This window comes from Triticum urartu, chromosome 7A (genome assembly GCF_056163025.1).
Source record: "Triticum urartu cultivar PI428250 chromosome 7A, HENAU_Tu73, whole genome shotgun sequence".
NCBI classification, from domain to species: Eukaryota; Viridiplantae; Streptophyta; class Magnoliopsida; order Poales; family Poaceae; genus Triticum; species Triticum urartu.
Window position 1 is genome coordinate 29,653,414 of NC_141879.1, and position 8,968 is coordinate 29,662,381.

At 43.7% G+C, this 8,968-nt stretch overlaps 1 pseudogene across 1 annotated transcript; it reads left to right on the forward strand.

Moving 5' to 3' along the window:
* Positions 1-431: 431 nt before the first annotated feature.
* Positions 432-8,562, forward strand: LOC147957272 (disease resistance protein RPM1-like; annotated as a pseudogene). Its single transcript, XR_015610752.1, has 7 exons — positions 432-664; positions 786-1,022; positions 1,969-2,031; positions 2,135-2,427; positions 5,291-7,913; positions 8,083-8,204; positions 8,289-8,562. The product of XR_015610752.1 is annotated as a disease resistance protein RPM1-like (transcript).
* Positions 8,563-8,968: the final 406 nt, after the last annotated feature.

An 8,968-nucleotide genomic window follows, 5' to 3' on the forward strand; every position in this document is an offset into this window, starting at 1 on the left:
AACTGCTAATGCTTTCAGAAGAAAACATGTTCAGATATAAACACCGTCGTCAATTAGCACCATCTTAGCGATTAGCCCATTATTAGCAGCAAGCCAAGCAGGCCTGACATATATACTGGTGTTGACTGGGCCGGCGGCGACCAGCTTGCTCTCATTCACGGTTGTGTCAGGCATCTCCTTCGTCATCTGTGTGTACGGGTCAAACACGTCATGAAGAACCAGTCAGCAATTAGCATCTTGTTGAGTTGCTAATTTTGTATGTATAGCTTCACCTGTTGTTAACAGGTCTCCATCAGTCATTTGTCCACATCAACCACGTCTGCCGGCACCAACTATCATGACTATTTGGCAAAGGACCTCAAGTTGTCCATGTAACAACAATTTCAGTGGCGAGTAACGACACTAGGATGGTACCATTTTATACCAAAGATGCTTCCCGCTGCCTTCCTTGAGTTGCTCACTTGTGTTGTTCGCCGAAGTTTAGATTAAGAAACCTCAAGAGTTGGTAAGAGCAATTATTGGGTTGTTAAGAGAAGCAAGAGCGTTTCACAACTAGCCAGAAGGTGTGTGTGCAAGTCCAAAGGGCATGAGGACTACCAGAGGTTCCAAACAATGATACTAGCGTTCCCCAAATTTTTCCAGATACACATCGATTACAAGCCAGGTGTGTTGCCCTTAATTTGGTTATGTTCCTAGTTTTCTTCTCAGTATCCCATGTTGTACTGCTATAACTATTACCCTAACTAGGTTGATGCAAAAATAAGTAGTTTTGCTTTCCATTACAGAGGCCAGTAGGCGGTTATTGTTTGGTTCTGAAAAAAGGCACAACAAGGACATCTCCAATTGAAGATCAAATCTAGCTACTCGTCGTCAACAAGCTACCACACTCAGTCATACAACTTCAATTACAACAAGACCAACTTAGCATTTGTTCTTTCCTACGAGGATCCATGAAACTATTCTGACGGTATCAGATTCAGAATTGCACAAGGAGGTCACGAGGATCGACTGAATTTGGTTAGGTTCGTCGTCCTTCCCTCATTTTCTGGCTTCTTAGATTGTACTCAGAACAATCTCCATACATCTGGAGATACTATTAGATACATGTTGAGGAAAATATGGAACTAAGTTACTTGGTCACATTAGCCAACTATCTGAAAATAAAATATTGGTAAGCTGACAGATATGTCCGATCGGTTTGCCCTCTGTCTATGTTCAAATTTGAATATCTGGGGCATTTTAACCTAATGTATCCCTATACGGAAGAGGAACAACGATGTTCTTTTCGTCTCCATAAGAGTGGCTGAGTTTTGATGTTGGCTCGCCAAGCCTATCACAACCCTCCTCCTTTAGTATCACAAACCGGATACTAACTACTTTATCTACTGGAAGCAAATACTATCACTAAATTCCGTAAAGCATACAGTTAACCATGCCTGTGGCACAACTTCTCAAGAAACAAGAAAAATGCACACTTTAGTATTCATTAACAAAGTTCAGCATCTTGAGTTGTTTACTCTGTATCAGTTTCCCTACTAACCGTGCCTGCCAGCACCGCTATCATGTTTAATTACTCCCGAGGACCGAAACCGCAAGTTGTATAGTTAGTAACAACGATTCCAGTGGTGAATGGTGACAGATAGTATCCTATATATAATACGACGGTAACATTTTTTTATACTAACGAGTAAAGATGCTTCCTGCTGCCTTCCTTCAGATGCTCACTTGTCTTGTTCTCCAAAATTTAGATTAGCAAATCTCAGGGGCATTGGTAAGAGCAATATTGGGTTGCTAAGAGAAACAAAAGTGATGCTAACCAGCCAGAACATGTGTATGTAAGTCTAAACGGCATGAGGATTCCTCCTTTTCTCAGAAACACATGAGCTTTGGTTCCTTCTTGTTGGCTTCAACAACTCGACTAGCATTCCCCAGTCTCACAAACCGAAGCCACTGTTTTGGTGATTTCAGATCCTGAAGCGCAAGGAGGAGCTCTCACCAAATCCTTCCGGATCTACGTCGACTACAAGCAAGGTGTGTTCCCCTTAATTTGGTTGTGTTCTCAGTTCTCCTGTCAATATCTTTGGTAGCTAGGTCGATGTAAAAATAAGCAGTTTTCCTTGCCATTACAAGCCAGGTATGGTGGTTGTTCTCTGGTAATAACTGGTAAAAGGAAAAAGGAGGACACCTCAAATTGAAGATCAGATCCAGCTACTTGTCATCAGCAACAGGCTTGCACACTCTAAGCCACACCCATGACTCCATGAGGGTTCAGAATCTCCATGGCTAACCTTCAATGACAACCTCAACAGCCAAGCCATGAGATCTAGTTTTCTGGTGAGGATCCATGATATTATTCTCACGGTTTCAGATTCAGAAATGCACAACGAAGTCATGAACGTAGATCAGATCTAAGCCATTTCGAGGCAGGTGTGTTGTCCTTCCAAATTCTTTGGCTATCTTAGTGTGTATTAAGAACAATATATCTCCCTTGGTGCAAACAAGAAACACTCCTGCTGTATATTTTGAAAGTTAGCAAGCCTAGTATGCTTCATGACTAATACATTGTCATTTCTTCCAACTTAGTAAGCACAATAAAGATCTCTCCTGGAAGGACGGGCTTCTTAATTTTTGACGATGCCAAGGTCTTGAGAGTGGGAAGATATTTTCAGGTTTTAGTTGTCGTCCATCATTTCCCTTGGATCCACAAATAATCTGGAATTAATCTGTAGCATAGTTGTCCATAGTGCTCATTACCGGTGACATACTTAGCAGCTGGCACAAATGGGCATATGCTCTTGCAAAATCAACATTCTTGTTTTTTTTAACCTGGTGTTGTGTGTTAATTAGGAACTATAGTTTGGATTACAATCACACAAAACTTCAGCCAACACACAGGTTGCAACCGTGCCCTGCAACCCCTGTCATAACAGCCTTGTTTGCTTTATAATGAAGCCGATCAAGAAAAGATTCTTCTCTTGGCACACCTAGGCGTTGACTACCAAGTACCAACTGCAGTCACTCTACACAACCACAGGGGTATTATAGATTATATTTATGCACCTATTCAAGACATGCTAGAGCCTCGACTTCCTCTGCACTTAAGCATTCGTTAGATTTACCCCTGTCATAACAGCCTTGTTTGCTTTATAATGAATTCCAAGCAGACTGGATTACTCTTGCGAGTAAAGCCTTTGTTAGAATAATCTTGATGTTTAGGTATAAAGCATAGTTAGCTAGGAGTCTACCTTGTGTGTCTAGGCTAATCATGATCGGTGTGGCCGGTGATTAGGCTGGTGTACAAGTTCTGTACATTAGGAAGTCTTGGCTGTGTCCATGTTAGTTTGGTTAGGATTAGTAGTACGTGTCCTTGTTGAGTCGGGCTAGGAGTTTGCTTAGCTGTTTAGGCGTGTTTGAGTCCGTGTAGGTTTAGGCTTAGTGTTCAGGTCGGTATGCTAGGCGCAGGCTTAGTCATTATATATACAGGTGAGGTCGTGAGATTGAACTTGTGGAGAAAACAGAAAATCAATAAAGAGAAGAAGAACAAGGCACGACACGTGCCTTTGGCAAAAGTTTTCTGTGCGCGTGTTCGTCGTGATTTGATGTGATCGATCCTGTAGGCCAGTTCCAATAGCCTGGTTAAAAGGGCGCAGTTTTCTGAACTAAGTTCCACCTGGTTAATGACGGCACAGTTTTCTGAACCAAGTTCCACTTAATTAAAGTGGTTTTAGTAACAGCTAGCAATAATTTATGGGTTCCTCCTAATGACCTCTATGCATTATAGATTTGTTTCATCAATCATTTTCTTGAATGGAATAAATCTGTCTGGCAGCTAACTCAACAACTCTACCTATTTTGTTTCTCCATGCATCCGGAGATACTATTATATAGAGGTTTAGAAAATATGGAACCAAGTAACCTGGAACTGTCACATTAGATATCTCTTTGAAAGTAGAATATTCATATCAATGAGCTGGCAGCTATGTAAAATTAGTCCTTCTTTGTCATACTTGGTTCAAATGTCAACATTTATCGAAAACGGGTTCCCCCGCTTTGTATTACAAAGCAACGAACACTAATCACATAGCAGTTGCTGGGGCGAGTAGCACAGTGAGCCCAAATGGAAAGAAAAAGACCAAAGAAGAAGAAACAAATGCCAACAACGACAGCTTGACAAAGCGTGGATGACCCGCCACCGCTGTGCCCTCCAGATTTGACCCACCACAGACCAAGGTTTCGATCCACCGCGTACCAAGCAGCACCTCCAAGAAGGAATGCGACGCCAACGACGCTGCTGCCCGGACGTGCCCTAGGGTTTTCCCCGGCACGCGAAGGGGAGTGGGGGATGGATACCACCAACACCCTCTAGGAAGGAATGGTGGCACCCGCAGGTGTCACCGCGTCAGAGCCAGCAGGATCGGCAAGGATTTCTCCCGCACTCGAAACCCCACTGCCCAACCGGGCCGGAGCCAACCAGCCAACTCGCCGCCCACTAGCATGCCCCAGCGCGGTTTTGACGCCACCCGCGCCGCCTCACTGAGATCCCCACCACGAGGCTAAGAGGATGGAGGGAGAAGCACCAGGCGCTTGGAGCAGTAGCACCGGAGCCGCGCGGGAGGGAATGACCTCCACTGCTGTCGTGCGGGAGGCACGTGCCTCCGGCACTGTTCCAGTCACCGTCCGCACGCGGTAGCAGGGCATGCCAGGCCACCCCGAATCGGGCCTGTTAAGCCCCGCCGGCGACGCTGCAGCAAGGCATCGCCAGCACCCTCCCGCCCATAGCTGCTCCCCCGCCTCCAAGAAGCCACGCGGCGGGGGGGGAGAGCCGTGGACGCGGCCGGTCGCCCGCGGGGGCGATGCGGTCGTGAGAGGAGAGGGAGGGTTAGACCCGTCTCAGGTGGTGCATTCGTGTGACAATGTCAACATTTGATGCATTTCAACCTGAGATGTTCTTATACAGAAGCGGAGCATGCATGGTCTGTTATTTGGTCGAGTGTCACTTGTTCTTGTCACTTAACAACATTAAGTTTCCTGCAGCTGACTATACGACAGTCCAAGCGATTTAAAATTCTCGTGGACCTGCTTGTCATAAGTACTGTTATCTTTGATTATGTGGGTTAGAGTTAGAGAAGTTAACAATACGAAGAGTCTAGGAGTATTATTTTGATTATTATTTGTTTTGTTTTGCTTATTTCATTTTTCCATCATGGTTGTAGAGTTTCAAGTATTTCGGCAAGTGCTTGCTACTAGCAGAATGCACTATTTTTAATTAATGCACCACTTCATTTTGCAGTCCTCATTCTGATAATATCGAGGAGAATATACAACAAGGCCACCACCCAACAGTTAGACATTAGGAATTCTCAAAGCAATGGCGGAGATTGTGTTATTTCTAGCCATTAAAAAGATCGGAATTGCCTTGGCAAAGGGAGCGGCAGACCAGGCCAGCGTGCAGTTTGCGAAGTATGGCACACAACTACTAGAGCTACAGAGCAGCATGGGTCGTGTTGCTAGTGAGCTTCGCGTAATTCATGATGTTCTCTGTCAAATGGACATTCGAAACCGCAACAATCATGTATACGAGGGCTGGTTGGAAGAGGTACAGAAAGTAGCACATGTGATGGAGGACATGGTGGATGAGTACTTGTATCTAGTTGGTCAAGAACATGATATAGGTTGTTGGTTTTTCCTGAAGAAAGGGTTAAAAAAGCCAAGATCTCTGCTTTCCTTCAACCGGATAGCTTGCAAGGTGAGGGAAACAGAAAAAGGCCTCACTCACTTGTCAGAGATAAAAAACCGATGGGTTACCCTAATAAATAATAGGGATACTAACAGCTCGAATTACATTGTGAAGAGATCCCAAGATCTAGCAAATATTTCACGCTCTCTTGATGAAGAAGATCTAGTTGGGGTGGATGAAAACATAGAAAAACTTGAGCAGTGGTTGGCAGGTGATGATTTGGAGCGCTCTGTGATAGCTCTGCTCGGAATGGGAGGTCTTGGTAAAACTGCTTTAGCTGCAAATGTTTACAAGAAGAAGAGGGAGGAATTCCAATGTCATGCCTGGGTCTCCATATCTCAAACTTATTCTAGAGAACATGTCTTGAGGAATATAATCGAGGAAGTTTGTAAAGATAATGTTAGTGTTCTGTCTAGCACTGTGACTATGGACATTGTGCGCCTTGAAGAGACACTGAAGGAATTTCTGGAGGAACGGAAGTATTTGATCATATTAGATGATGTTTGGACTCCAGAAGCATTTGATGATTTGTCTAGGGCGCTTAATCATAATAATAAGGGCAGTAGATTGATCATCACAACAAGGGAAGGCACTGTTGCTGCACATGCCTCTCGAGGACATACCTTAACTATGGAAACTTTACCAAAAGACAAGGCATGGGATCTATTTTGTAAGAAAGCCTTTCCAAGAGAAACAAATCATGAATGTCATGCGGAGTTGAAACCTTTGTCCAAGGAAATATTTAGCAAGTGCAAAGGCTTGCCTCTTGCTATTGTGTCAGTTGGTAGCCTCTTGTGTGTGCGTGAGAAATCTGTGGAAGAATGGAGAAGAGTAAATAACCAACTGAGTTGGGAGATCAATAATAATTTGAGGCTTGACAGAAATATAATCTTCTAAAAGAGTTGATTGACAGAAATATGCTACAACTTGTTGAGAGGAACTCATTTGGTAGGATGAAGAAATTCAAAATGCACGATATCTTACGTGAGTTGGCAGTGGACATGTGCGAGAAGAACTGTTTTGGTGTTACTTATGATGGTGAATGCGAGGGCTCTTTTCAGGATGTACGACGATTGGTACTCCAGAAACCAAAAAAGGATAATCAGCAGTCAATTTCTGGTATACACCAACTTCGTACAATCATTACACTGGACAATAGCATGCCATCATTTACTATACCTTTGCTATGTGAGAAGTCAAGATATATGACAGTGCTAGAATTAGGTGGATCACCCATCGAGAAGATTCCAGATGCTATTGGAGATCTTTTTAGTCTCCGCCATTTGGGTTTGCGTGATTCAAAAGTGAAGATGCTCCCTAGGTCTGTTGAGAAGCTTTCAAATTTGTTAACACTGGACCTTCATGGGTCTGACATACATGAGTTACCTAGTGGGATTGTGAAACTGAAGAAGCTTAGGCACTTATTTGCTGATAAAATAATTGATACAAATTGGAGAGCAATTAGATGTTGGAGTGGTGTTTGTATCCCTAAAGGTCTTGGAAACCTAACAAACCTGCATACGCTACAAGCATTGGAAGCGCAAGCTGAGTCTGTTAGAAACTTAGGGGAGCTGAGACAACTGAGAAGCTTAAGGTTATTGAATATGAAGGGAATCTACTGTGCATGTGTTTGTGGGTCTCTAGTTCAGATGCGGTATTTGTCCAGCCTATATGTGTGTGCAAATGATGAGAATGAGGTTCTTCTGGTGAATGTGCTCCTCCCAACCCTAAAGAAGCTATGTTTGATAGGACAACTAGCAGAAGTGATGTTGGACGAGTCTCCTCTCTTCCAAGTAGTTGGGGGGCAGAACTTGTATGAATTATCTCTATATTGGTCACAGCTGAGAGAAGACCCCATGCCATCCCTTTCTCGGTTGTCAAATTTGACACGTCTACAGTTCACAAGAGCATACAACGGAGAGCAGCTGGCATTTCTCACCGGGTGGTTTCCCAAACTAAAGATTCTCGTTCTAAGAGACCTGCCTAATCTGATTCAGCTAGAGGTACAACAAGGTTCGATGGGAAGCCTGGAGAAACTATTCTTAACCAACCTCAGCAGCATGACGGAGGTCCCAGCTGGCATTGTGTTCCTCCTGCCCCTCCAATATCTAGCCTTCCGGGAAATCACCAGAGACTTCCTAACATCGTTACGCCAATGCTCTGGAACTCGAGGGAAGTACCAATATAGTCTCCGACAACGTTGACTTGCCACATTGCTCGGAAATGCGTGTACCTACGCAAGGTACAGCCACTTACCTGCAATGATCAAACTAGTACCACTACTCTTTGTTTCCTCGTTTCTAATCTTGCTACTTTAACATGTTGGTCTATTGTTGGTTATCTAGGTCACCGGCCGGAAGGAGGAAGCATTCATTATTTGGGCCGCATCCAGATTCGATTCAGTGAGATGAGGTGTTTCCTCTGCTGTTTCAAAACGTACTACTGTCTACTAAAACCTTGCATACTATCCATATGTTTACTGTCAGGATTAGGTACCTTTGACTGTCTTGCTGCACCTGCACCCTTGGCTCCATTTCCGCTATCAATCTGCTTCCTCTGCTGCGTATGACCGTGCTTCACTTGTGCTACTGCCTCTGTTTACTGCTACTGTTTCTGTTCGTTTGTTTTTGCTTGTCCTATTGATCATTGTAAGACTGAGACTGAGACTGAGTCGCATTTCCATTTTCAGACCTTTTGTACTGCTATTTGTTTGTGTGTGCTTGTTGTGAAGTGCTATGTACGTTATTTTAGCTCTGGCTGTTAAATTAAAGACTTTGGTTTGTGATTCATAATGCTCAGCTATTCATTTCCTTTCTAAGAATTAGCTCGTGATCCTTTAATTCTGAATGTAGAACTGAGGGGCCATATGTATCTGATGAAGGCTACAGCATCTTGTATGTCAGCATCAATTATTTTCAGTACAGCTGCTTCTTAGTTGATGTTCATTACTACCTACCAAGTTTTTCTGAATGTCGTTTCAGCTGAGAGCCATCAGGTGTCCCAGATTATGCATTCTCTCTTTTTTTATCAAAGAAGGGTTTCCCCCTTCCGATTTCCATTAAGGGAAACCAAGCCCAGGCTACTAGAGCCAGAAGTCGTTCGATACAGGAATAAAAAGAAAGAAAGAGCAGAAACCCACTAAACCAAACTCCAAAAGCTAGATGACTCTAGTATCTGCGAACCTCTAACAGCAAGCGCCCCATCAGAAGACGAACGCCACTAACATCTAGC